Source organism: Simochromis diagramma, unplaced genomic scaffold (assembly GCF_900408965.1).
Source record: "Simochromis diagramma unplaced genomic scaffold, fSimDia1.1 OVJJ01000514.1, whole genome shotgun sequence".
In the NCBI taxonomy this organism is placed as follows: domain Eukaryota; kingdom Metazoa; phylum Chordata; class Actinopteri; order Cichliformes; family Cichlidae; genus Simochromis; species Simochromis diagramma.
In genome coordinates, this window is record NW_024387346.1 from 1495379 (window position 1) to 1510686 (window position 15308).

General features: G+C 41.4%; 1 long non-coding RNA gene across 1 annotated transcript; it reads left to right on the plus strand.

Moving 5' to 3' along the window:
* The first annotated feature begins 629 nt into the window (after nt 1–629).
* LOC120718370 lies at nt 630–1394 on the plus strand. Its single transcript, XR_005692464.1, has 2 exons — nt 630–915; nt 1004–1394. It is a non-coding gene; the product is annotated as an uncharacterized LOC120718370 (long non-coding RNA).
* The last annotated feature ends 13914 nt before the right edge of the window (nt 1395–15308 follow it).

The window sequence follows — 15308 nt, forward strand, 5'->3', positions numbered from 1 at the left end:
TGCATAATATGATGTGAAATAAATGATTGTTGGAAATAAAGTGTGTGAAGCTTAGAGGAGTTCAGAATAATTAGGCCGACATGTGGGGTGAAGTGGTAATGAGGTCAAATATGAACAAAATTAACAATAAGAGACACCTGCTAGAGATCTGTTTAAAATGCTGCCGTCACAAATAAGTAGTTGGGAAGAGAAAAGAAGGTAGACAGGGTTTAAATGCAACTAACTGATGTATTAAACCCAGAGCATAATAGCTAAAATCACTGGATGGATAATAGTGAAGTGAAATAGAAGAGTTTTGTTTGAAATGGTGGTTTAATAAGTCAGAGAGAGAGTTTAGTGCCTGTTGAGTGTGGCAGAGGGAGACAGTAGCAGAAAAAAAAGGAAAAGTGTTGTACTGAGAGAGCTTACATCAGCTGAGCTGCTGCTGCTGGAGGCGGCCTGTAAACAGCGTCACAGGGTGTAGCTGGCTCAAGTTGCTCTGACTGTGGAGTGTGTGGGGTGGGCCCCGACATCCTGCCAAGAGTGTCCCTGACCAGTGCACAGGCTTTCAAATGATCTGTCACGGACCCAGTTCCAGGGATTCGGGGTCCGTGAGCAGTGTGGACTACTATTGTAGTTATTATTATTATTATTATTATTATTATTATTATCATTATTGTGGTTGTTGTTATTATGGTTGTGTCTGCTGTCCTGTTTTTCCGTGTTGGTGTACTGTCAGGTGTTTAGGGGTGTGTGCTTGTGTATGTGAGGGTGCGGTCGTGGCAGGCACTTTTAGGCCTGGTGGGTGTGGCCCTGCCAGCTGACCGGTCCCACCCAGGAATCCACACACACCTGGCGCCGATCAAGCCTCGTCAGAGGAGCTTCAAAACAGTGTGGCTGAGAGCTCCTCGACGCTGGATCGTTGAGTGACTTCCCGTCAGTCTTAGTTTATCGTGCAAGGTTAGTGCAAGTCTGCCGTTAGGTTTTGTACTCACAACTGCCTTTTGTATGCGTGTTTCCTCAGGAGGAATTGTGGCGACCAGGAGGCAGCACACGGACAGTACACAGGGAACGGAGACAGAGCACGGAGCACGGGATAAAGGAGAAGACACGGAACGGGAGTTGGGATCGCACGGGGGCTTTATTATTGTTGGGATTGTCACCACTGTAAATAAACGCACTGCCTTCAGCGCCAAGTCCTGCATTTTGGGTCCTCATTTCTCACATCCCCACGGTCTGCCAGCCAGACCGTGACATGATCTAAGCCAAATGCAAGTGTGTGAGAAGAAGAGTAAAAGACTGACCTGAATGTCTCAAAGAGGTTATTGTTATGGTGAGCTTGTGCGAGGCTCAGAGGAGTCACCTGAGACAGGAAGCAAAATTGTTTGCTTAAAAAAAAGAAAAAAAAGAAAAAAGATGTAACTTGTTTGTAAAGTTTAGGGCCCACGTCAGTGACGATGCTTAAACAAGTGATCAAATGCTGAGCACTATGAACAAAAAACAACAAAAAAATATGAAAAAGAATAGTGCCCATTAGAGTCAGGAATGGGAAGAAAGAAGCTCTAAATTTGAGAATAAAATATTAGAAGAAACACCTGGGAGGAAAGTGATAAGGCCAGTAAACTGGTTCTCAGGTAAATTAAAATAAATATAACAAACTATTAAAATAAGAACAGGGAAGTAAGACAGAACTGAATGAGAGAGGGCCATAAGACATAACAGTAGAGAAGCAGTGGAAAGAACTGAGAATAATATAATTCAGTGAGTGTCAATAGAAAATTGTATTAGTTTAGTCAGTATAAGCTTTTAATGATATAAGTTTATTTGTGATAGAATGCTGCATGATGATCTTTTCCTTGCCTAGAACTGATTGTTCTTTATGAAACGTGTTCTGATATTTGTATCTGAATCTTTCCACAGCGATAGTAAGAAGTTGAACAAGCAGTTCTGACCTTGCACACACACACATACATACACACACAATCACATACGCACATGCTCATGTCACTGAACGAACGTATTAATTCCTGTTGTATAAATAAAGAAAGCAGACGGTGACAGAGCGCAAGTCCGTGAGTGTCTCTTACGTGTAGGAGCGCTCTGTCACTTGTCCTCGCGAGTAAAGACAACTGCAGTGTTTGTGTTTTCTAACTCAAGTGTCTCAGCTGAAGAGCTGCGGGGTGATTTTAAGAAATCCCCTGTCAGTGAGTAAACAAAAAGCCTAAATACAACGACAACTGATTAAAGTGTAATGGTAACAATAACAAAACAGTAATTAGAAAGATGTAATAAATAATGCCATTAAGTAGTAAAGTAAGAGGAAGAGTAGGTATGAATGCAAAGTGACTACACCTGAGCACTTTAGAAAAAAAAAAAGTTTAAATCTAAAGAAAAAGAATATTTTGCTGGGAAAAGAAACAATAGAAATAAAAATGTGGGATGCATGGCTGGTTAAGCTGCAGCTGTGGATCATTAGAACTGCTGATCAAAAAAAAGAAGCATGATTAGATATTGTATGGAGGAAGGGATTATTAAAGGGATCTTTGGTATCTAAAACACTTGCCTTGATGCTGGTCAGACTGTGTAATCCTTCTTCTATAGCTATAAGAGAAATAACATTTAGAAGAGTGTCAGAGGTGCGTGACATTAGAGGGCCTTAACCCTTTAATGCCTCGAGTGTCAGGCTTGAATCAGGAAGTATTTAAGTTTTAAGAGTCCCAGAACATCAGAGTGATTTTTACCATCCAAGAAAGTAAATAAATAAATAAATTGCACTTTATGAGTTTAAGGAATAACTTGCAAAATGCTGTCCTTAGCAAATGCAATATGGTAACTCTTACACAGCTGCATCTTGTCACTTACAGGAAAGTTGAGCAGAAAAACATAAAACTGTAGTATATGATAATAAAGCCCCTCTGATCTTGTTTTAGTTTTACAAGGAAAATAAAAGCAAATATAGATAAATCTGTGCTGCCAGTAGGAAACAGAAAGCTCCCTGAATAAGCAGTGTGCATCATGCAGGTGGAAATACACAGGAGCAGGGTTTGGAGGGGATGACAGAGGCTGTGTTCAAGCAAAAGCTGGAAATTAGAAAGAAAACACATTGACCTAAAATGCAATAAGGAAAAATCAAAAGTTGAGCCTTTGTATTTAGAAAATGTTAGGAAAGTGATTATGGCTTAGAAGAGGGGAAGTAAACACGAGAAAGTCTGAGATATAGGAAGTCAGATTAAGGAGCTGAAGAGCGTGTGGGTGATTAGATCGGTGGGACAAAGAAAGCTGTGAGTCAGAGGAAAAGAAGGTAAATAGAAGTATTCAAAGAACAGGAGTAAGATAACGAAGACTAACATGAGGTCGAGCTCACAGGCGAAAGAAAATAGTGGAGCAAATGAAAACAGTTACTTACGAACTGATGTATGCACATACTTGAAACAACGACTCTCCTGTTATGAGAGAAAAAAAAAAGAACTCCTCACAGATGAAGGAGCTCACCAACTGAGGGGGAGAAACACAGATCACCAGTGAAAGACAGCAGGCCAAAAGCCTGTGGAAAGGAGCAACACTGGCACTCTGAAGGCCTACGTCACTGATGAGGCCTGAACAAAGGTGGAGTGGAGGAGTTAGCCAGATGACGACATCCAATGGCTGGCACGTGTGAAAACCCATGAACATCAGAGAGGATCTTCCAAGTGAAGATCCACAATTCATGAAAGTCTCCTCGAGTCCAATGAAAGACTGTAACGGCCGAGGGCTGGAAAAGTGTATGAAAACACACTTTTAGTTAGCTGATATATTTATCAATCTGCTGGGTGGCCTCTAAGAACCAACATCGTCTGCATCTGGGATGTTCTCTGTGTGGATGTTCCTGGAGAACTCCAAGAGAAATGTAGGCAGCACCATAACAACAAGAAATTTACTGCCAAGAGAAATCTTCAGTACATGGACTGTGACTGATACCAGAGTACCTAACTATCCATGATATCTGCAGTGAACAACATGAAGCAGCTGCATCAGTAATGCTCCCAGCAAACTAATAAGTTTAAATCCCTGGGCTCCACCCCTTGTGTTACTCTCCCAATAGGAAAAGAACACAAATAATAGGAATTAGGCCAGATGTAAACATTAGACAGGAGATCATTAAAGACATATTCATTACTAACACTCTTACATTAAAATATTATTGAAGGTTAGAAAAGTTTAATACATAAAGGGTGCAGAAATGACCCTCATTGACACTAGAACAAATACACAGATAGGATTAGAACCCCAGTAGGGCATGGGACAGATAAGTAAACTTAGAGAAGTTATTAATCCAGAAATGACACCTAATGAACATCGCATTATTGAAGGGATGAGACGTACACATGGGGATTTATTAAAAGTTGGGATCCCTGGTAACACAAAATGGGAAATTTAGACATCTGCTCTTTCTGACCCTGGTACACTGCTCTTGGGTATCCTCCTGACATGTATGTAACTGTGTGGGTGCAAATGTGTACATATGTGTGACTCTGAATGCAGATATGATAAATAATCTATCTTTTATCTTTTTCAGTGCTGCTACATATAGAGTAGTGGCAGCTACCTCTGCTCATGTATTGATGCTAATAGTAAGATGCTAGCTCTAAATGTGCAGCACTAAACCATCCACAGTGCTGTAATTCAGTGTGTGAGCAATTTGTAGTTCCTTTCAAAAGGAAGAAAAAAGATGAATGAAGGAGAAAGCAGCGAAGGATTCTGTCATAATCTTAACTGCATTGGGAAAAGGGGGGAACATATAGCTTAGCAGAGGTAAATGGTTAACTCTCCCCAAGAATGAACCAAGTAAAAAAATAAATACATTTAGGATAAAATCTAAATTATCAGACAATTTGGAGGGAAAGAGGCTAAAGCCTGATCCCCGATTAAAGTAAGGCAGAGTTGAGTCAGCATGATTAAACCTCTATAGGTGAGCAACTATTGACCTAGTACAATACAAATTTGTACTAGGTTTGTACAGTCAAACAACAGTTTGTATTGACTGTTGACTACTTCAACAGTCAATACAAGCTGTTGAAGTAGACCTTAAGGAAAATGGGGTGTGAAGTAATTTGTCTGCCTTGGAGTCCACCGCCCAAATATGTAACAAGGTCCAATTAGGGAATTTCCTATGAGTACTGTCTATAAACAATCCATGCACGGCTGAGAAAAGTTTTTTATTAGTCTGTTAAAAAGCTAAAGCTGTTTTAGCTTTTCAGTGGCTATTTTTCTATAAGAACAAAGGCTGTCAAGCTGTACAGTATTCAACTCAAGGTTGAACAGGCATGAAATTACAATGCCAGTCATCTAAAGGCACTTTATTATCTAAGGATAAACTGCAAAAATAAAACATTACAAAACAATTATTTATCTGACCCACTTTTAGCAAGAAATTTGGAGAAGAGGAACTCCCTTTTTAACAGGAATAAATGCCCGAACTGGGCACAGGGGGGAGTGGTCATCTGCTGCAACCAGCTGAGTAAGGAGAAGGAGACAGGACTAAAACATGCTGTGGAAGAGAACCAGAGATTGATAATAACTAATAACTAATAATAACCCCAAAGAGATACCTAAAAACTAGAGGCCCATCTTCCCATTCTACTTTTAAATATTCTAGTAAGCCTGAAGTTTGAGGGTGAAGTGGGGAGATATAGTACTATAGGATGGTAATTAAAAAACAGATTTAACAAGGAGCCTATGAAGAGAAGTCAATAGGAGAAATATATTGTCATTCTAGTCCCTTTCAGTAGTCATGTTGCAACATTTTGATGTAGTTGAATGCGTTTTATGGAGTCTTTACAACATCCTGATAATAACAAATTACAGCGGGCCAGCCTAGAAGTGATAAATGTATGAACTTGTCTTCCAGCATCACTCTGGGACACGACTTTAGAGATATTGCAGAAATCGAAGAAAGCAGTCCTTAATATTTGCATATTACCGCATATTGGGATTAAAAAAAAAAAAAGGAAGACTAAGGTAATGCCATTCAGAGCATTCCTTTAGGTTGACTGACAGGTGTGTTGCCTGGCTTCATGGATGGATGAGAGCGAGGGTGTCATCAGCACGGCACCTAAAGGAGGCATGTGTTATGCAAACAGAAACAAATCCTGGTGTGAAGAAGATCATTTTTAACTTTCATCGAAGCTATCTCTATACAGTAATGTGCTCTGAAACTTGACTGAAACTCTTTAAATAAGGCATTCCTTTGTGGCTATTTTACAGCTGCTCTAGTGGGGATTTTAGAGATGAAAGGAAAGTTGGAGATTGGCCTATAATTGGCTAGGACAGCTGGGTCAAGTGATGGTTTTTGAGTGATGGTTTAACTACTGCCAACATGGTCAAATGAGCTTGCAAAGAAAAGCGTTTGGACTTCTTTAAGTTGCTTGAAGACGTTTCACCTCTCATCCGAGAAGCTTCTTCAGTTCTATCCCAATCAGCCAGGGTTTCAGGTGAGCTCATTGTGAAACCTGGCCCCACCTTATTATGCAAATTCCTGAGGTCAGATGGCCCAGGATTTGAGTGGGCGTTAAGGCGTCTGGGGAGGGAACTCAAAACTGGATTATAGATGGCAGTTGGTGTCGTAAACCACCGCCTCTGTTAAATGATAAGGTGGGACCGGGTTTCACAATGAGCTCACCTGAAACCCTGGCTGATTGGGACCCACACCCATTTTCACACCTTGGCTCAGGCAATTAGAGGATCATCAGGGGGTCCTTTTGTCCCTCTGTGGGGGGATACTCCCACTAGGTTTAAATCTGGGACTCTCCACCATTTGACCTTAGAACTGAAGAAGCTTCTCGGATGAGAGGTGAAACGTCTTCAAGCAACTTAAAGAAGTCCAGACGCTTTTCTTTGCAAGCTCATTTGACTACGATGACCTGGATGACTGAGAACCTTCACAGACATACTGCCAACATGAAGAACAGTAAATGGCCTGCATTTGTATAGTGCTTTTCTAGTCCTTAAGGACCCCAAAGCGCTTTACACTATATTCAGTCATTCACACACTGGTGATGGCAAGCTACATTGTAGCCACAGCTGCCCTGGGGCGCACTGACAGAAGCGAGGCTGCCGGACACTGGCGCCACCGGGCCCTCTGACCACCACCAGTAGGCAAACATGGGGTTAGTATCTTGCCCAAGGATATTTGGCATGCAGCCAGGAGGCAGCCTGGGATCGAACCACTGACCTTCTGATTAGTGGCTGACCTGCTCTGCCACCTGAGCTACAGCCACAGTGTGGTCAATGTGGCATTGTCTAACTTAGCTTTGAAAATTCTGATTCTGTGGCTATAGAGGTGTGGAAAGTTTGATCAGCCATATAGCCAGCAACATTAAGTCGAGGGCTAAAAGCGCTAATGATGAATTGTGAATAGGCAGCCGGTAACAGAGTTCAGCATATAAATGTGACATGTGCTCAAATAGTGTTTAAGAACAAAGAGGATCTTAGAGAAGCCAACAGATCCCCAATAGTGTACTGTATGAAGAGGCAGTAACCCAGCTAGTAATCGCTCTAAAGCTCCCTGGTCCTGTGGCTGTCATTAGATGTCTTGATCACCAGAAAACAGACACATTAATAGCTAAATGAAACAACCTTGTAGAGCTTAACTATGCATTTCCTAAATTGATAGCTAGGTAAAGATAAATAAAGCTTTCTCTTTATAACAGCATTTGGGACAAACATTTCAAAGTGCTTCACAAAATAAAGCAATGAATTGGAATTTGTTAAGTAATAGGTTAACTGGGTACAAATATTAACTTTAGTACTAAGGTGCATGCAGTCGTGAACTAACAAGACTAAAACAACTAACATTGCATGGCATATTCACAAAGGTTCATAGATAAGTCCTCATAAAGGGCCTGTGTTGGTAACTGTGAACACAACTAATGCACTCTGCAAAGATATCTTTCTGCAGGTGGAGATGGCATCTGGATAACAGACGGAGATGCAGAGGTCCTGGATCAGGTGCTGGTGATCTGATGATGAGTGCGAGGGGACAACGAAGTGAAACAGACTGCTCCAGACAGCTGAACCATGACCCATCCAGTAGCTGCTGAATCTGCTGCAGAGCCTACAGCCCAACTACTACCCATCGCCAACCCTGACTTTAATCAAGAGCAGGACCAAGTTGTCTCTAGTATTCTTCGGAGCTATGCAAGATCCAGCAGTCAAGAAGCACCAAGAGAAACTTTTCTCTGGCTCATAAAGTGGTTGAAATATGAGACTGAAAGGGGGAAACAAGTTGAGTAAAGCTTGAAGCTGACTGCAGAGAAATATCACCCTTGAAGAGGGACATTTCAAAGCCCACACTGAGAAGTCTGTTCAGAAAAAAAGCTGCACCTGACCAAGATGAAATCCAAAATTGGGAATTAATTATTTAATTGTATTATTTTTAATGTCACATATGGTGTTGTGTATGTATTATGTGACTCTACTGATGTGTTTTATGCCTTAACTTTCATTTTCCTGTAATTAGGCTGGCTTTTAATAAGTTGCTTGAGTATTCTGTTAAGGATACTGTGTAGTCTGATTTGCAAATGAAGAGGAATCAAATGTCTTAAATTGGTTAACCAAGAGAAGTGGAGTCTTGGAAAATGTTATGTTGATAACTATGAGGTTTTTGGTAGAAGGAAGGGCTTATTCATTTGACCTTCAACTGTGTGGGATCTTTATACAAATTCTTATGTTCTATTTAGAGCTTGCTTTAAAGTATGTTAGCAAAAAACAGCGCACGCATTAGTTTTCACGATTTTTGTTCTTCTTTAGTTATGGGTTTTTTTTTCGGTGGTACCTCCAGGTACCACGGGGGGGATTGTGGTGGTTTTTTGTGTGATATGTTTAACTATGTAACTATATACACTATATATCTATGTGCACTGAACATATATATTTTAACTTTCATGTAGAGTTTTAAGCACAAGACATTTTGCTTTTACGTTTATTAAGGTGGTACAGTAACAGAGCAGTTAAGGGGAGAGTTCTCCTGAATAATTTAATCTCCACACATCACAATAAAATATCATCACACACACACGCACATATTTTTGGGTTTATCTTATAGAATTCAATATCCCCATGTTGAGCAATCAGGTTTTGCAGCTGGGTGAGCTAAGAAACAGTCTGTTCAACACTGAAAAGAGAAAAGGCCAACTTTAATATTAAAAGGTGTAAAAACAAGTACAAGATATTTACAATAAGCAGACCTCAGTGCAAGAAAGAGTCTTTCCAACACTGAAATGCACAAACGCCGACTTTAACATTAAAAGGTGTTTGTGGCGTGAATAAGGCACGGCGGGACCACGGAACAACGTTCAGAGCCAACTTTATTTAATTCACGTCACACCACACACACCAACCCCTGAGTCCCCGTGTTTTAACACGGCGGGCGTGATTGCGGATGCCGTGCAGGTGCGTCCGCACGGCACCGCAAACCACGCCCCACCACATACCCCCATCGCCCGATTGAGGCCGGGGAACAATCTGGCCGAACCTACTCCCCCCCGCGAACTGGGGCGAGACTCGGCCCAAAACATCGGCGCCCCAGCCCAAGCGACGGGGAAGCGTCCATTCTGGTGGCCGCCCGCGCATCCAGCGGCAACGGCGAAGTTGGTCCGGAGGTCGGCCGCGTAGCAAGCGGACACGGCCCCACAGGCATGGCCGTGAGCTCCTGTACACAGGCGGCTGGGCAGACGTCAGGCGCGCAGAATAGACTGGTGGCAGCGAGGCTGGACTAGCCAGCCCGCCGACCCCCGGCTTAGCGGGGCTGTCCCGCTCCTCTGCCTCCAACTCCGGCTGCGCAGGCTGCCCTGGAGCAGGGACCTCCGTCTCCTCGCACAGCTGCTCCGCCACCGCCTCCGCCACTCCCGTTTGGAGCGGCTCCCCGCACTGCGCCTCCAGCAGGCACAACCCCTCGTCCACCTCTGGGTGGAGCGACTCCTCTTCCTCCGGCAGGTGTAGACCCTCGCCCGCCTCGTCCTCCGCCTCCGATTGGAGCGGCTCCTCCACCGCTCCCGGCAAGAGCAGCCCTTCACCCGGCTGCTCCTCCTCCTCCGGCAGGCTCGGACCCCCGCGTGACTCGTCCACCACCTCCGGCTGCCGAGGTGCCCCACACGGCTCCTCCACCGCTTCACTGTCCTCGGGACACACTTGTGGGGGTGGTGCCCAGGCCCAGAGCAGCGCCACCACCTCCCCAATCCTTTCCAGGTGGCGCTCGGACCGGTCCTGCAGCTCTTCCTGCTGACGACGCACCTCCGCCGCCTGCTCCCGCTGGGCGGCCGCCATTTCGGCCACCCTCCGGGCCAGCTTCTCCATTCCCTGGCTCCGATACGGACCCGCCGTGCCGCCTCCTGGGTTTCGGCACCAATGTGGCGTGAATAAGGCACGGCGGGACCACGGAACAACGTTCAGAGCCAACTTTATTTAATTCACGTCACACCACACACACCAACCACTGAGTCCCCGTGTTTTAACACGGCGGGCGTGATTGCGGATGCCGTGCAGGTGCGTCCGCACGGCACCGCAAACCACGCCCCACCACAGTGTTCAAACAAGTACAAGATATTTACAATAAGCAGACCTCAGTGCAAGAAAGACTCTTTCATACACTGAAAAGCACAGAGGCCGACTTTAACATTAAAAGGTGTTCAAACAAGTACAAGATATTTACAATAAGCAGACCTCAGTGCAAGAAAGAGTCTTTCCAACACTGAAAAGCACAGAGGCCGACTTTAACATTAAAAGGTGTAAAAACAACTACAAGATATTTACAATAAGCAGACCTCAGTGCAAGAAAGACTCTTTCCAACACTGAAATGCACAAACGCCGACTTTAACATTAAAAGGTGTTCAAACAAGTACAAGATATTTACAATAAGCAGACCTCAGTGCAAGAAAGACTCATTGCAACACTGAAATGCACAAACGCCGACTTTAACATTAAAAGGTGTTCAAACAAGTACAAGATATTTACAATAAGCAGACCTCAGTGCAAGAAAGAGTCTTTCCAACACTGAAATGCACAAACGCCGACTTTAACATTAAAAGGTGTAAAAACAAGTACAAGATATTTACAATAAGCAGACGTCAGTGCAAGAAAGAGTCTTTCCAACACTGAAAAGCACAGAGGCCGACTTTAACATTAAAAGGTGTAAAAACAAGTACAAGATATTTACAATAAGCAGACCTCAGTGCAAGAAAGACTCTTTGCAACACTGAAATGCACAAACTCCGACTTTAACATTAAAAGGTGTTCAAACAAGTACAAGATATTTACAATAAGCAGACCTCAGTGCAAGAAAGAGTCTTTCCAACACTGAAAAGCACAAAGGCTGACTTTAACATTAAAAGGTGTAAAAACAAGTACAAGATATTTACAATAAGCAGACCTCAGTGCAAGAAAGACTCTTGCAACACTGAAATGCACAAACGCCGACTTTAACATTAAAAGGTGTTCAAACAAGTACAAGATATTTACAATAAGCAGACCTCAGTGCAAGAAAGACTCATTGCAACACTGAAATGCACAAACGCCGACTTTAACATTAAAAGGTGTTCAAACAAGTACAAGATATTTACAATAAGCAGACCTCAGTGCAAGAAAGAGTCTTTCCAACACTGAAATGAACAAACGCCGACTTTAACATTAAAAGGTGTAAAAACAAGTACAAGACATTTACAATAAGCAGACCTCAGTGCAAGAAAGAGTCTTTCCAACACTGAAAAGCACAGAGGCCGACTTTAACATTAAAAGGTGTAAAAACAACTACAAGATATTTACAATAAGCAGACCTCAGTGCAAGAAAGACTCTTTGCAACACTGAAATGCACAAACTCCGACTTTAACATTAAAAGGTGTTCAAACAAGTACAAGATATTTACAATAAGCAGACCTCAGTGCAAGAAAGAGTCTTTCCAACACTGAAAAGCACAAAGGCCGACTTTAACATTAAATGGTGTTCAAACAAGTACAAGATATTTACAATAAGCAGACCTCAGTGCAAGAAAGAGTCTTTCCAACACTGAAAAGCACAAGGCCGACTTTAACATTAAAAGGTGTAAAAACAAGTACAAGATATTTACAATAAGCAGACCTCAGTGCAAGAAAGACTCTTTCCAACACTGAAAAGCACAAAGGCCGACTTTAACATTAAAAGGTGTTAAAAACAAGTACAAGATATTTACAATAAGCAGACCTCAGTGCAAGAAAGAGTCTTTCCAACACTGAAAAGCACAAAGGCCGACTTTAACATTAAAAGGTGTAAAAACAAGTACAAGATATTTACAATAAGCAGACCTCAGTGCAAGAAAGAGTCTTTCCAACACTGAAAAGCACAAGAGGCCGACTTTAACATTAAAGGTTTAAAAACAAGTACAAGATATTTACAATAAGCAGACCTCAGTGCAAGAAAGAGTCTTTCCAACACTGAAAAGCACAAAGGCCGACTTTAACATTAAAAGGTGTTCAAACAAGTACAAGATATTTACAATAAGCAGACCTCAGTGCAAGAAAGAGTCTTTCCAACACTGAAAAGCACAAAGGCCGACTTTAACATTAAAAGGTGTAAAAAAAGTACAAGATATTTAACAATAAGCAGACCTCAGTGCAAGAAAGACCTTTCGCAAACTGAAAAGCACAGAGCCGACTTTAACATTACACAAAGGTGTAAAAACAACTACAAGATATTTACCAATAAGCAGACCTCAGTGGCAAGAAAGCGTCTTTCCAACACTAAAAAAACAAAGTCCGGCTTTTAAGACAGTAAAAAGGTGTAAAAACAAGTACAAGATATTTTACAAATAAGCAGACCTCAGTGCAAGAAAGACTTCTTTTCCAACACTGAAAAGCACAAAGGCCGACTTTAACATTAAAAGGTGTAAACAACAAGTACAAGATATTTACATAAGCCAGACCTCAGTGCAAGAAAGACTCTTTCCAACACTGAAAAGCACATCGGCCGACTTTAACATTAAAATGTGGTTCAAAAGACAAGTACAAGATATTTACAATAAGCAGACCTCAGTGCAAGAAAGACGTCTTTCAACACTGAAAGCACAAAGGCCGACTTAACATTAAAAGGTGTAAAAACAAGTACAAGATATTTACAATAAGCAGACCTCAGTGCAAGAAAGAGTCTTTCCAACACTGAAAAGCACAGAGGCCGACTTTAACATTAAAAGGTGTAAAAACAAGTACAAGATATTTACAATAAGCAGACCTCAGTGCAAGAAAGAGTCTTTCCAACACTGAAAAGCACAAAGGCCGACTTTAACATTAAAAGGTGTAAAAACAAGTACAAGATATTTACAATAAGCAGACCTCAGTGCAAGAAAGAGTCTTTCCACACTGAAAGCACAAAGGCCGACTTTAACATTAAAAGGTGTTCAAACAAGTACAAGATATTTACAATAAGCAGACCTCAGTGCAAGAAAGACTCTTTCCAACACTGAAAAGCACAAAGGCCGACTTTAACATTAAAAGGTGTAAAAACAAGTACAAGATATTTACAATAAGCAGACCTCAGTGCAAGAAAGACTCTTTCCAACACTGAAAAGCACAAAGGCCGACTTTAACATTAAAAGGTGTAAAAACAAGTACAAGATATTTACAATAAGCAGACCTCAGTGCAAGAAAGAGTCTTTCCAACACTGAAAAGCACAAAGGCCGACTTTAACATTAAAAGGTGTAAAACAAGTACAAGATATTACAATAAGCAGACCTCAGTGCAAGAAAGACTCTTTCCAACACTGAAATGCACAAAGGCCGACTTTAACATTAAAAGGTGTAAAAACAAGTACAAGATATTTACAATAAGCAGACCTCAGTGCAAGAAAGACTCTTTCAACACTGAAAAGCACAAAGGCCGACTTTAACATTAAAAGGTGTAAAACAAGTACAAGATATTTACAATAAGCAGACCTCAGTGCAAGAAAGAGTCTTTCCAACACTGAAAAGCACAAAGGCCGACTTTAACATTAAAAGGTGTTAAAACAAGTACAAGATATTTACAATAAGCAGACCTCAGTGCAAGAAAGACTCTTTCCAACACTGAAAAGCACAAAGGCCGACTTTAACATTAAAGGTGTAAAACAAGTACAAGATATTTACAATAAGCAGACCTCAGTGCAAGAAAGACTCTTTCCAACACTGAAAAGCACAAAGGCCGACTTTAACATTAAAAGGTGTTCAAACAAGTACAAGATATTTACAATAAGCAGACCTCAGTGCAAGAAAGAGTCTTTCCAACACTGAAAAGCACAAAGGCCGACTTTAACATTAAAGGTGTAAAAACAAGTACAAGATATTTACAATAAGCAGACCTCAGTGCAAGAAAGAGTCTTTCCAACACTGAAAAGCACAAAGGCCGACTTTAACATTAAAAGGTGTAAAAACAAGTACAAGATATTTACAATAAGCAGACCTCAGTGCAAGAAAGACTCTTTCCAACACTGAAAAGCACAAAGGCCGACTTTAACATTAAAAGGTGTAAAAACAAGTACAAGATATTTACAATAAGCAGACCTCAGTGCAAGAAAGACTCTTTCCAACACTGAAAAGCACAAAGGCCGACTTTAACATTAAAAGGTGTTCAAACAAGTACAAGATATTTACAATAAGCAGACCTCAGTGCAAGAAAGACTCTTTCCAACACTGAAAAGCACAAAGGCCGACTTTAACATTAAAAGGTGTTCAAACAAGTACAAGATATTTACAATAAGCAGACCTCAGTGCAAGAAAGAGTCTTTCCAACACTGAAAAGCACAAAGGCCGACTTTAACATTAAAAGGTGTTCAAACAAGTACAAGATATTTACAATAAGCAGACCTCAGTGCAAGAAAGACTCTTTCCAACACTGAAAAGCACAAAGGCCGACTTTAACATTAAAAGGTGTAAAAACAAGTACAAGATATTTACAATAAGCAGACCTCAGTGCAAGAAAGACTCTTTCCAACACTGAAAAGCACAAAGGCCGACTTTAACATTAAAAGGTGTAAAAACAAGTACAAGATATTTACAATAAGCAGACCTCAGTGCAAGAAAGACTCTTTCCAACACTGAAAAGCACAAAGGCCGACTTTAACATTAAAAGGTGTTCAAACAAGTACAAGATATTTACAATAAGCAGACCTCAGTGCAAGAAAGAGTCTTTCCAACACTGAAAAGCACAAAGGCCGACTTTAACATTAAAAGGTGTAAAAACAAGTACAAGATATTTACAATAAGCAGACCTCAGTGCAAGAAAGACTCTTTCCAACACTGAAAAGCACAAAGGCCGACTTTAACATTAAAAGGTGTAAAAACAAGTACAAGA